The sequence below is a fragment of the Pogoniulus pusillus genome, chromosome 5 (genome assembly GCF_015220805.1).
Source record: "Pogoniulus pusillus isolate bPogPus1 chromosome 5, bPogPus1.pri, whole genome shotgun sequence".
NCBI lineage: Eukaryota > Metazoa > Chordata > Aves > Piciformes > Lybiidae > Pogoniulus > Pogoniulus pusillus.
The window spans coordinates 6,814,577-6,827,046 of NC_087268.1; the positions used below are offsets into that span (position 1 = coordinate 6,814,577).

At 41.7% G+C, this 12,470-nt stretch overlaps 1 protein-coding gene across 1 annotated transcript in view; it reads right to left on the reverse strand.

The window, feature by feature from the left end:
* Positions 1–12,470, reverse strand: part of LOC135175250 (nectin-3-like) — a 38,896-nt gene that overhangs the window by 22,428 nt on the left and 3,998 nt on the right. The window lies entirely within an intron of this gene.

Genomic DNA, 12,470 nt, shown 5'->3' on the forward strand with positions numbered 1-12,470 from the left:
CTAAAGATATGCACCATCATACACATGCAGTATTCCTGCTGCACTCTGGTGTGATGTTTCCACTTCTCTGCATTAGCAGAGTAAACACACACGAGTAGGTATAGCCAAGTGTTTGCCTAAGATTCAAAACATTTGTTTAATACCTAAAACACTTTCCACAGCAGCAACTGCTTTCTGAGCTCAGCGTTCTACACCACCTCCTTTCAAGAAAGGAAATCCACCAGGACAAAGCAGATCATTAAACCATAGGCTCACAAGCTCTTTTGCCAAACAGATGCTCCAGGAGCTTCAATCATTTATTCCCTTGGAGTAAACTAACATCATGAAAAAGAATCAAAGCCTTAAGCACAATAAAAAACTTAGTCCACGCTGTCTTTTTAACAAAGCCATTGTAACTCTTCCAATTCTCTTTTCAGTTACCAAATCAGTACACAAGCTGTTACTGAGAAAGTTCACCCACAGAATAAGGTCAAGCCTAAATTTTAATAGCCCCATTTTCACAGGCACAAAAAGGTCATTAACCATGAGACATTAACTGCCTTTTCAGTCCAGCTCTTTATTCCTCATCAATTCTTGTTCAGTGTTCAAAGTCAATGACATAACCTAAAGCAAGCATCTTAAAGATTTGGCTATAGATTTCTTCAGTATAAAATCATTAATACCAGAAGTACAACACCATTGAGTTGCACAAATAAGCCAAGCCAGAACTTGATATTGAGTGTGTTGGCATACCAGGCATTAAGAGGGTCTTAGATAAGGAAAAAGACATAAAATAGCCAAAAAACTAAACAAAAAAACCCAACAAACCACCAAACAAACTCAAAAAACACAACAAACATCACCACCAAACAACAACAAAAAAAAACAGAGTAAGGGTCTTATTGAGAAAATATCTACTATGAGTAATCCCCAAGTAATTAAAGAACATGTTCTCTAGTTTCCTTGTGCCTCTTGAACTAAGGCATATTGAGGCAGACATTGGGAAGAGTATTACTATTCGAACACTAACTGAAATCCACAGAATTCTGCCCAAAATTGGCCTCCACTCGCATTGCTACATTTATACATAAGGAGGAATTTTCCTTGAAAAGCATCAAACCTTTGCTTTCTACCTTACACACAAACCCCTCAACTTACATTCTTGCAATGTATGGAACATATATCACAGTATCATCAGGGTTGGAAGAGACCTCACAGATCATCAAGTCCAACCCTTTACCACCGAGCTCAAGGCTAGACCATGGCACCAAGTGCCACGTCCAATCTTGCCTTGAACTGCCCCAGGGACGGCGACTCCACCACCTCCCCGGGCAGCCCATTCCAGTGTCCAATGACTCTCTCAGTGAAGAACTTTCTCCTCACCTCGAGCCTAATGTTACTTACAAATACTTTTGTGCAGAAATCAGCAGCCTGTGGTATTTTCATCGACTGAATCTTAACCTGTGCTAGAGTTCAACGTAATGATTGGCTCTGTAAGGGCGTAATGCAAGATATTGCTTCCCTCCCCACCTTCCCCTTTTGCCTCCTCTCTCCCCCCTTATCAGAAGATAGAAAAGGCAAGGAAATAAGTGGAGGGAGAGCTTTAGTCGATTTACACAACACACTTTACTCCCTGATAGATAAGTGTCAGATTACACCAGTACATACAGAGAGAACAGAAGGAAAATGGCAAAAGGAACACCTGTCCATATCCCACAACAGGCAAAACGCAGCCACCCAAGAGAGAACCAGAAAAGCAGGAGAGTTACCAGTGCCCCCTTCTTCCCAGGGTCGTAATACAGCAGGGTCATAGTGCAGCCATAACTCATGGTCTGATAGTGGAGCATTTATATACTATGTAGTTCAAACCACTACAGGCTCCAAACTTAGCACAGAAAACTCCCGCAAGTAAACTTAGCTGACCGCTGCTCAGACTTCTAGGAGGCAACAAATGGAATGAGAAACTTATCCTAGTGAAGTGGAACACACAAGCTAGACTTCAGAATTCGTTCCAAATCATTTTTTAATCCACATTTACATTGTGTTCACTAGCTCTCCAGTTTCAGACCCCTGCAAGAATTTGGTTCAGAACAGCAAGGCACTGACTGTTCTTGCCTTGTCAAAAAGCAGTTTGAAAAGTAAACAAAACATCTAAACCACATTTCTAGCACTAAAAGCAACATAATGAGGAGCTATCAGATACTGACCATAATGACAATCTGTATCTGGCCTCAGCACACACCCCAGCACAAGAAAATAGTTTTTCAATAAAGAGCAGAGCAAAACAACATCCCATTCTGGTGACAGCAAGTCACTCCATCAGCACAACTTCCCATCAAACACTCCTAAGGTCAGGCTGAGCATTATTGTGAGGTCAGTTTAATTTCAGCTGGCAGGAGACCTCAGTCTTATTCTTCCAGCCCTCGCTAGGTACCTCTGGGAGACCAACCTACAAAACCTCACTTGTTTGCTTCCTGATTTTGCCTTCTGAGATGGCTGATTCTTTGTACAGTCCACTCCAAGTCGCAATGCCACTGAGGCAACAAGAGCACAGCTGCCCATCCTAGAGTAATTTCCAAATGTGCCTACAGAATTATATCCCTCAGACACTGCAAAAAAACAGCTTGAAACCTCAAGCCTGAGGCTTTATAAAAATATACACTTAAATTGCTAGGGAAAAAATCAGTGTGTGTCTTTTGAGCATCAGAGAACCATCAAATTACTGGTCAAAAAGAATCAGAACTGGACAATGTTGGAGACTCAGGATTAAGTAGTACAAAACATTTTTACACCAGCTTCCAGTTAAGAGTTGTTATGCAAGTACTTAGGAAAGAAACCATACTTCAATCAAAGAGAAAATATTACAACCTAGTGTTGGTATTACTCCAGGATCTGCTTTATTGCAGCCTCTGCTTGAAGCCAGTGCAGATTTTTGGGGCAGAAACTGGTTATGAGCTTGGCTTCCACACACATTACACTCACTAGATGCAATTTTCCTTTGTCGTACAGCACTCACTTTTCTTCCTTCTTTACAAAAAAGCAACCAAAGGTTTGGTATTTCCATCCTAGAAGAGTAATTCTTAAAGCCTTGTTTGGAGTTCAGCACAACAGGCATACAAAAGCCTACTGGAAGGTAAAATGAGTTAGTGACATCAGGCATAGCAGTTGAACAGTCTGAAGTCACAGGATCACAAAATTGTTTGGGTTAGAAAAGACTTCCAAGACCATCGAGTCCAACCATTGACTAACACCACCACAGCAATTAAAACCATGTCCCAGAGTGCCGTGGCCACACATTTCTTGAACATCTCCAGGAAATCCTCTCAGCCTTTCTCAGCACTTGCCAGGTATCTCAGGCTGATTGGTCATTTTATTCATGTTCTAGGGACTCAAGTCCTTTGACTCCCAAGGCCTACTTTACCTGATACCAAAAGGGAACTAGGAACACTCTCATAACTATTTAAACAATGATTCATTCCTAAATTTCTCCAATTGCACTGATGTATACCAGGAAATTAATCTCTGTTAACTTCTGAATATGAATATTTTCTATCTAGAAATGGGCCAAATGGAACTCCAGTCCTAGCTTTACCTAACATGTAGAGGACTTGAGCAACCTGGTCTAGTGGAAGGTGACCCTGTCAATGCAGGGAGGCTTGGAACCAGCTGGTCTTCAAGGTCCCTTTGAACCCAAACCATCCTATGAGTCTAGGTAAGGGGCTCCCCACTAGCTAACTATATGCTACATACTTACACAGGTTGCAGTAAAGGGAACAGCTTTCTAATGGAAAACTGGGGAAAAAAAGGCTGCACAAAGGTAGAATTTTCCAAGCAACCTAGAAGCTGAAGACACTGGCACAAGAACTAGTTGAGTTGATGAGAATGCTTAAAAAGTTTAGTCTCTTCAGAAGTTAACTGTTGCTGAAGCAGGAGTTTTACTTAAAATATCAAGCTCCAGGCAGCAAAATCCTCAGTGAAGAGCTAGGATAGGGTGTTCGGTAGAATTCTGAAGTATTTGAGCCTCCACCTGTTGCTCCTAAGGATAAAGCTGACAAAACATGACACCATTCTACCATGAGGCTTCTGTTGTTTCACTCTGTCATTCCCCACAGCTGATGGAAGGGGCAGTCAATCATCTTCCTCTAGTTGCTGAATCAGTGACTATGGAGGTAACAAGGATATCTGTGGGTAGGTAACTGATATTTCTGAGGAAGCCTCCAGCCACTGCTCACAAGATAGCACCCACAGACCACAGAGAGAAGGCTCACACTGCCTGTTAAAAGGCCAGATAATGCAATACTGGACAAAATATTCTCATCTCAATAGAGATGGGTCAAGATGATAAAGTACACAAAACTTCTCTACTATTTCTTTTCTCCTGATCCACCAGCAGATATCCAGCTCTTGCCATGTTTCTTTCAAAAGCTTTTATCTCTGTGTATATGAATCCACATAAAGCCTCCATTAGCACCAGCTTCTCGTCAGCTGGGTTACCATGGCATACTCAAATCACTCCTCAGAGACTAGTTTTCTCATTCTTGACCACAAAGAAAGACTTGGAAACACAGCCATCAGGTTTGAGACGAGGAACTCATCTTCAATATGTTCATTAATAAGTTATAACTTGATGCTTTGGCAGAAGTTTAGTGTTGCTTGCTTAAAATTTATTTCAAAAGCTTCACTTCATTTCTTCACAGGGCTGGGAATTCAAGGCCATGACAGAAGTTCCACCCAGGAGATAGTAACACCTACTCACTTTTGTCAGCCAGTGCTCCAACTTCTCTGCTTTCCGAAATCAAGACACTTCAGCTGCATTTAAGTCAGACCCATCACCTACTCCCAGCTGCTTTTCCTGCCATAATGAGACAATTACACACATCACACAAAAGCTGTCACTTTCTGGGCATTCTGAAAATGACTACAACTGTAAACTTTTTACTCCGACACTTGATTTGCACCCCCTACCCTTTTCAGAAGTAGCTAACACCAACAACTGACCAGCACATATCCACGGTCTTGGTTTTGAGTACGCTGTCAGCTCAGAGGCATCATATGAAGTTTACTCCTCTCCTCAAAGGAGGCCTTGAGGACATGGCTCAACATTTATCTGCTCCTCAGATTGTTTTACTGTTCAATTGCTCAGTTTCATAAGATCCTCCCTAACTCTGAGTAATTAAACTTTACTCCAATTCACTGTCAGCATCAAGTGGTTATGTGTAATTAGGACATCCCATATGCCAGGAAATGCAATGGACAAGATCCTACTGTCCTCCCAAATGACGCAGAAGTAGGGATTCTGCCAGATGAATCCTCTTCAAGAAATGCTGAGGGGGGAATTGGACACTAAATCTGAGAGATTTGGAGTGTCACTGTCCATCACTCCTGCTTTCTTTCACAAATGCAGGAGTTTTCAACGACACAGCAGCACAGCCTCTTCCACCATGGCCACAAACTTGGGCTGATAGTCCAGGAGTCATGCTAAGTATAATAAACACCTTCCCTTCAAACTACACAGTTGTCGCTTCAGTATTACCATGAAATAAACTTCTCCCCATTAGAGAGATAACAGAAATACAAGGCAACTGTATCCAGAACCCAAAACTGCAAAGATGTTCTCAGTACAGGATTTTTGTTATTGCTGTTTGCTGTCTTTCATTACAATTCATTATGGGTAAAAGTGAAGAGCTTCCAGAGAGTCTTCATTTAACCATTCTCACTTCAAGCTAGAACTGGATCCTGAGTGTTACCAAAAAGTAAGCAAGCACTTATGCTGCTAATTCATGTAAGATATTACATAAAGCTTCAGAAATTAGTCCCCTGCTTTTCTTTCTCAGTTTTGTTTGAAATAGTGAATGTTTTGGTGCCAAGCAAAGGTACAATCTTACACTGCAACCCAGGAAAACCAACAGCAGGTGCCAATTCAGTAGCATTGTATTAAAGAATTGGGCTGGGACTGCTAAGTCCTAGTGGCTGTGAATTAATACCCAATCCTTTAGTCATCTCCCAGTCTTTATGCCAGCCAGCACAAGCAAGCTGCAATGGGCAGCCAGAATCTGCTGTAGGGCACAGCTGTTGTAATGACAGCTCACCTAGCTATGAGGAGCAGTAAAGATCTAAATCAAAAGTTAGTGTATGGCAGGCCTGTATTTACAGGCACATGCAATACTTTATTATTTTGTGGCACAGCAACTTAGTTTTCCACACCTATTCCCATTGTTCCATGCTACACTGCACTTCTCAGAGTCCACTTCTCCAGGCATCATGTAAAACAGCTTAAATTGTCTTAATCTGCAGCTATTTTGGGTGGAACACAACATTTTTCTCCCACTTGTCTTGCTAACATCTTTAATGGAGTATTAATTTTACACAGTATCATTAAAGCAAAACTTGAAGTAAAGCAAAAAGATATTATTACTACACCTTCAAACCAAAAAGGGAACATAGCACACTTTAGGGATTGCCCACTGAAAGTCCTGACAAACTTAAAGGATAACATAACAAAAAGATTCTGTACAAGTGAAAACTCTGAGTTGCCTAAAAAAAAAAGGCAAGAACAATTCTGAATTGCTTAAGAAAAGCCATCCAGATATCCTAAGTTCTGATTTTTTGGGGTTGTTTCTGGGTTTTATGAAATGAATTTTCCACAAGGACCTGAAATTCTGCTAAGCACATAACATTTCTAAGCATTCAACAATCCCATCATCAAAATTGTACCTTCTACACTGAAATTGTCTTCCTCACTTCTTCCAGTGAGACACTGGCATAGGCTGCCCAACCAGGCTGTGGATGTCCCATCCCTATAACTGTTCAAGACCATGCTGGATGACACCTTAACAACCTGTTCTGGTAGGTGGTTGCACAGGGGGGTTGGAAGTAGCTGATCTTTAAGGTCTTTTCCAACCCAAACTGTTCTATTGAATCTATGTAATTAAGGAACCATTCAAATCTGGTCAGGAACACTGATGTGTGTGATATTCCCAGAAGAAGGGGCAAGCCCTTCAGCCCCTAGGAAAGCCTGCTTTCCCTTCAGCAGACCGCTCTCACTTTTTATATGCTCTCTCCCCACATACCACCTCCTCTGGGAAGCAGTCAGGTCTGAGAAGGGAGGTTACAGCTGGCATCAGATCAAGTGGCCAAGTTCAGAAAGCCAGCTAAACATTAACTTCACATTCAGACTTTGTAAGTAACTGAAAAAGTGATCTGCCAAGCTGTAACAACTGCACCCACAATGAAATCTGAAATGAACAGATTGCCTCAGGAGCAGCAAGGCACAAACTGCAGTGGCTAAACCTCAGCTGTCCCAGGCCTGATGGGTCACCCCCGACATGTCAGAGTGATGTGGATGCCTGCTGCCCTCTGCACTGCTGAGGGGTTTTTTTAGCTCTTAAGGCCACCCCCAGCTAAGCCATTCCAGGAATTAACCATTTTTGCCCAGGAGGGGCATTAGGACAGGAAGCCTGTTAACCAACAGCCAAGCACGTTAACGCTTTTGAATAGTGGCTCAATGTACTGTCATTGTCACACTCAGCTTGTGCCACTGGGGACTGGTTTTACTGACTGCTTACTGGAGGAACAGAAGAAATGCAGGCAAGTCGCTACCAAATTCCCTGGAAGTTATTACTTACATTGAAATTGAATCCCATTGTTAGTTCCTAAACTACATTGTTAGCAGGTGAATTACTTCATAGGAAAAATGTTTCTGAATTCAGTTGGACTTTTTTGTCTTATAAAAGAAAAATACCTCCAACTATTTCTAGGTTTCTTCAAGTGCAAGCAACTGCAGTGTACCAGCTCCTGCCGGCCCATGAGACTGAAAGTGACTTCTGGAGGCTACTCTATCCCATCCCCAACTGAAAGCAGGGACAACTTTGAAGTCAGATCGAGTTGCTAAGAGTCATACCATAGCCAGATTCTGAACGTTTTCACGGACAGACATTCCACAGCCTGTTTCAGTGCTTCACTCTGTGTGGGAAAGCTTACTCCCAACACATTATTAGAACCACCCTTGGTGCAGCTTGTGTCTGTTGCCTCTTCTTTACCTGTGCGCTTTTAAGGACAGTCTCTTCATTTTCTCTCTCTCTTCCTAATAAACAGCCATAGCCAGCAATGAAGACCTTCACTTTAAACTTTCTGGACAAACTCACTTCACAAGCCCTCCCCATATATCTAATGTGCCATCGACTCTTGGTGGCCTTCTGCAGACACTTCTGATCTTCCCACTGCTTTGCAACACAAAACTGGGAACAGCACCCCAGATGAAGTCTCACAAACTCAGAATATTGGAGAAAAATTGCTTCCTTCCCCTGGCTGAGCATGCCCATTATGCTCTTCACCTTGTACACCACAAAGGTACACACCAATCCATTGGGAACTCTGTGGTCTTTTCCCCAATTGGCACCACATCTGTTCTGCTGCATGGTGTCATTCTGCTCCAGAAAGACTCAGCATTACCTTTTGGTGATTTTCATGTGGTTTCTGACAGCTACTGCTCTAGTCCAGTCCTACTCAACCAGCCCCAGACTTCAGCGTATCAATTACCTCTCAAGATCTGGTAGCAACCACAACATCGCTGGAAGTGCATCACTGCTCTGGAAGAGGGCTTGGAATGCAAACAAATTGCCCCTGCACTGATCCTCAAAGTCATGTCATCAGTAACAAGCCTCCAGGTTGGAGCTCAGCAGCACATACAATTTTACACCCACTTGCCTAAACTACATCTCACTCATTTGGCTACAAGAAGTTTTTAGCAATCCTTGTTAAAAGCCACTCAGGGGTAACAACACTTGCTCTTCTTCCTCTGCCCACAGTCACATCTCACAGTGTTTTTTTCATGTCAGTATTTAATACCACTTTCTGACAAACTGGGATGTAAGCTGTTGTCAAGACATAGTAAGTTTCATGTAAGGACTTTCAAAGGTTCTGCTGAGATTCTTCTGCCTTACAGAAAAAGGACTGTGGGACTCGATGGAACTGTTAGTGAGAGTTTCCATGTTGAGAGCTACTCTAAAGCTGTCTTCTCCAAGACACAAGAGGCATAAATTCACATAGCTGCAAACAACATGAAAACTGAATCAAGTTAGGAAAAGAAGTTTCCAGAGGTGGACTACTTGATGCTACCTCAGCTACCAAAAAACTACCATTGAAACATTTAATACAAGTGAGCAGTAACGGTATGGTCACAACCATCAACTTATAGTTGACTCCTTTAGATCTACAGCACCTCTTTAAATGCTGAAGTACCTAACTTCATGAGGTCCCAACAATGTTGCTTCTATTTCACAGAAGTCAGAAGTGTGTAGAAGGGTTTAAAGCAGAATCACTGATGAAGGACCAAGCAATGTTGGGGTTTTTTTACAATGCAAATACTATCATTCTTTAAAAGATTGTTCAAAAAGTAAATTAAGCTTAACAACTCTTGATCTTTGTTTCTCTGACCTCTAGTCATCATCTTTAGTAGTGTTAACTAAATATATTTTTATTCTGGAGAGGGCCAATGGGTGATGTAGGAGACAAAAAAAATGCAAAAATCAATCTATCCAAACTTAACACACATCCTAAGTTCTGCCTCCTCAGCCTGCTGCCATGAAGAAGCTCCTTGCCTTTGATGTGATTTGATTGATGTTTGACTAAACTACTGTTCTGCCAGATGATGTACTCCAAAAGGAAAGCTAGTTACCCGACTTTAACAATTTCAACTTTTCCCCCATTCCTTATCCAGCACTCATTCATCCAACAGGCTACTCTTAAGTGTGCTTGTCCCAGCAAGAATTTGCAGTTTAACCATATGCAACGTGGGTGGTGTTGCAAGTAAAAAAGCAGCAAAAGTGGGTAGATGATGGCCACACAAATGAGAATTTTGACAAAAAGAAGTCAAACACTAATTTGTAATCTTTTATCTCAGCCTAGTGAAAATAAATTCCAAATAGACAAATTTGTTGAGCCAGCTCTGTTTGTTTCTTCCCCTCATCTGTAGGCATACCAATTGTGCAGACCTGTCTGACCAGCCTTTGTTCATCTTCTAGAAAGTGGTGTTTTTTTGGCAGAGGATTGCCATCTCAGTGATGCTTCCGTATGTGCCACTGCAGAAAAGTGATGGCACCAGCACCATCTATATACTTAAAACAACAGTCAGTCAAGGAAAGCATTCTGTTCTGCCCAGCAAATCCCAGGAAGATACTAATGCCAGGTTTAAAAGCTATCATGTTATACCAGCCTTGACTAATAGAAAAGGAGAAAACAGTGATCCCCTGTAGACATACAAAAGTATCTTAAATGCCAGATAATGAAAATCTGATACGCAGGGAGTGGGGTGGGTTCACTGCAGGCAATCAGCAAGAGCCATCTACTACTGCAGGTAATTCTAGCATACCAGTCAATACAAGCTACACTTGAGTGGCCTTTATTGTTGAGGATGCAAAGCAACATTATTTTAAAGGTACTGCAGATTTTAAATGCCTTTTGCTTCTGTACACTACCTGGAAAACAACTCAAAGTAAAATATTGAAGATTGTGGCAGTGATAGATGATGACAGCCTGGAAGTTTGCTACTCTCACTAACTGAACTAATAGTCACTTTCTCAAAAACATGTTGATTAAAACTTTACTCAGTTCCCCACACTTGGAAAATCAGAGGTAAAAGGATCAGAGGACAGATTTCAAGAGTGTCAGTTTCTTATTTTGCTGCTAGTTTCATTCTGTTGGTAACTCATGGACAAAAATATCTATTTGAGGGTTCACATTTGAAACTGTTCTCAGTCTAAAAGATAATTCTTGAAGTACTAATCTCCTGGATAATCCTATTTGTTTGGTGTTTACTATGACTTGGAAGTTGTGCTGTGCCTTGAACCTCTCCACCATCACCTGCAACCACCAGTCTACCTTTTCTAGAACCAATCATGAAATTGTTTCACCTGGGAAAGACCAAGACAGAGTTCAAACATCAAATGAACACCACCAAGGCCATTAAACCACGTCCCAAAGTGACATATCCACACATTTCTTGAACACTTCTAGGGACAGTGATTCCACCAAAGTAATTACTGGCCATGAACCCACTCAAGAGTCTTAATCATGCATACCTGTATCTCCTTTCAAGTCATTTTATGCCTTCCCTATGCTTTGCCATGCAGGGGAGCAAGACAAGCTCTGGCCTAACAGCCTCCCCAAATCTCCTCACTTTAAACAGAAAGACAATTAGCATTTTTCCTGACATTGTCTTGATTGCATATGCCACTGTTTATTTGCTCCTCATCTATTTCCTTGTACTTTACCCACATGTGTCTCCATTCTTACACATTATTATTTCCTAGAGAATCCACCTGCTTTCTAACCAGAAACTGAGACTAATGGTAATAAGCCCTCTATCTCTAACAAAAAAACCTTGACTCACCCAAGTCAGGGCTAATCCAGTAATTCATCATCTTCTCCATTCTCTCAAAAAACCCCACATTACTGCATTCCAAAACAACTACAACCTGAAGCACTGAACACAGCTGTCCTTCAAGCAAGGATTTTTCCAAAACCTTGTTTGATATAGGCTAACTTTCCCCAAAAAACCAAAGCCCCACATAGAACAGTTTGAACATCCAAAGATCAAATATACCTCCTTCTCTTCAAATAACAAAACCCAAGAACACGCAGCATAACAAAAACATCACAAACTGCACCTACTCTACTCTTAATTACCCAGGAAAATCTAGCCACTCCAATAGGGGCCTGACAAATGGATGCCAAGTAAAACTCACAAGAACCTCTGCATTAGTATCTCCACACCAGTCAGTACTGCAATCGGCAAGACAAAGTTCAAACTATCCTTGTTGAACACAATACCCTAGTTCAAAGCTGGAGACAACAACACCGAGTGAAAACACAAACCACCATCACACAGCCCATCATTAAGCAGCAATGTCCCAGGACTGCAGAGACAGCAGAAACCACCAGCAATCTCAGCACCCTCATTTCTCTGCAGGCTTCCTTAACTGGTTTGCAGCCACACATTCTGACAGAGAGCCCTGTTTGAACAAATCTATGTGCAAACATAGGACAGCAGGTCATGCTACCTTCACAGCAGCAATCTGGTGTAGCACTGTATGGAAAGTAACACTCCAAGTTTTACTGCTCCTCAACAGATAACACAATCAATGCTAAAAATAGGACATTTACTTACAGGACTACAATTAGTTGGACCTTAGCAAGGTTATCTCCTAGTAGTTTGTACACCAGTTTTTACATTTCTCTTACTCCATTTCCACTCACTACTGGTTTTGTTTCTAAAAATCGATTTAGACTTTGGATTCTAAAGCTTGTACTGAGTTGTTCTTCCAGCTCCACAAATGCTACTCTTACCAGCCCCACACGCTGTTTACTGAGAGAGCACACCCTCAATTCCTTTTTCCCTTTTCCCAGCAGATGTATTTACTTGTGATTTTGCATACATTAAAAGCTCCATTCCCAGCACCTGACAGGCAATAAGCTGACACAGATGCTCTCTA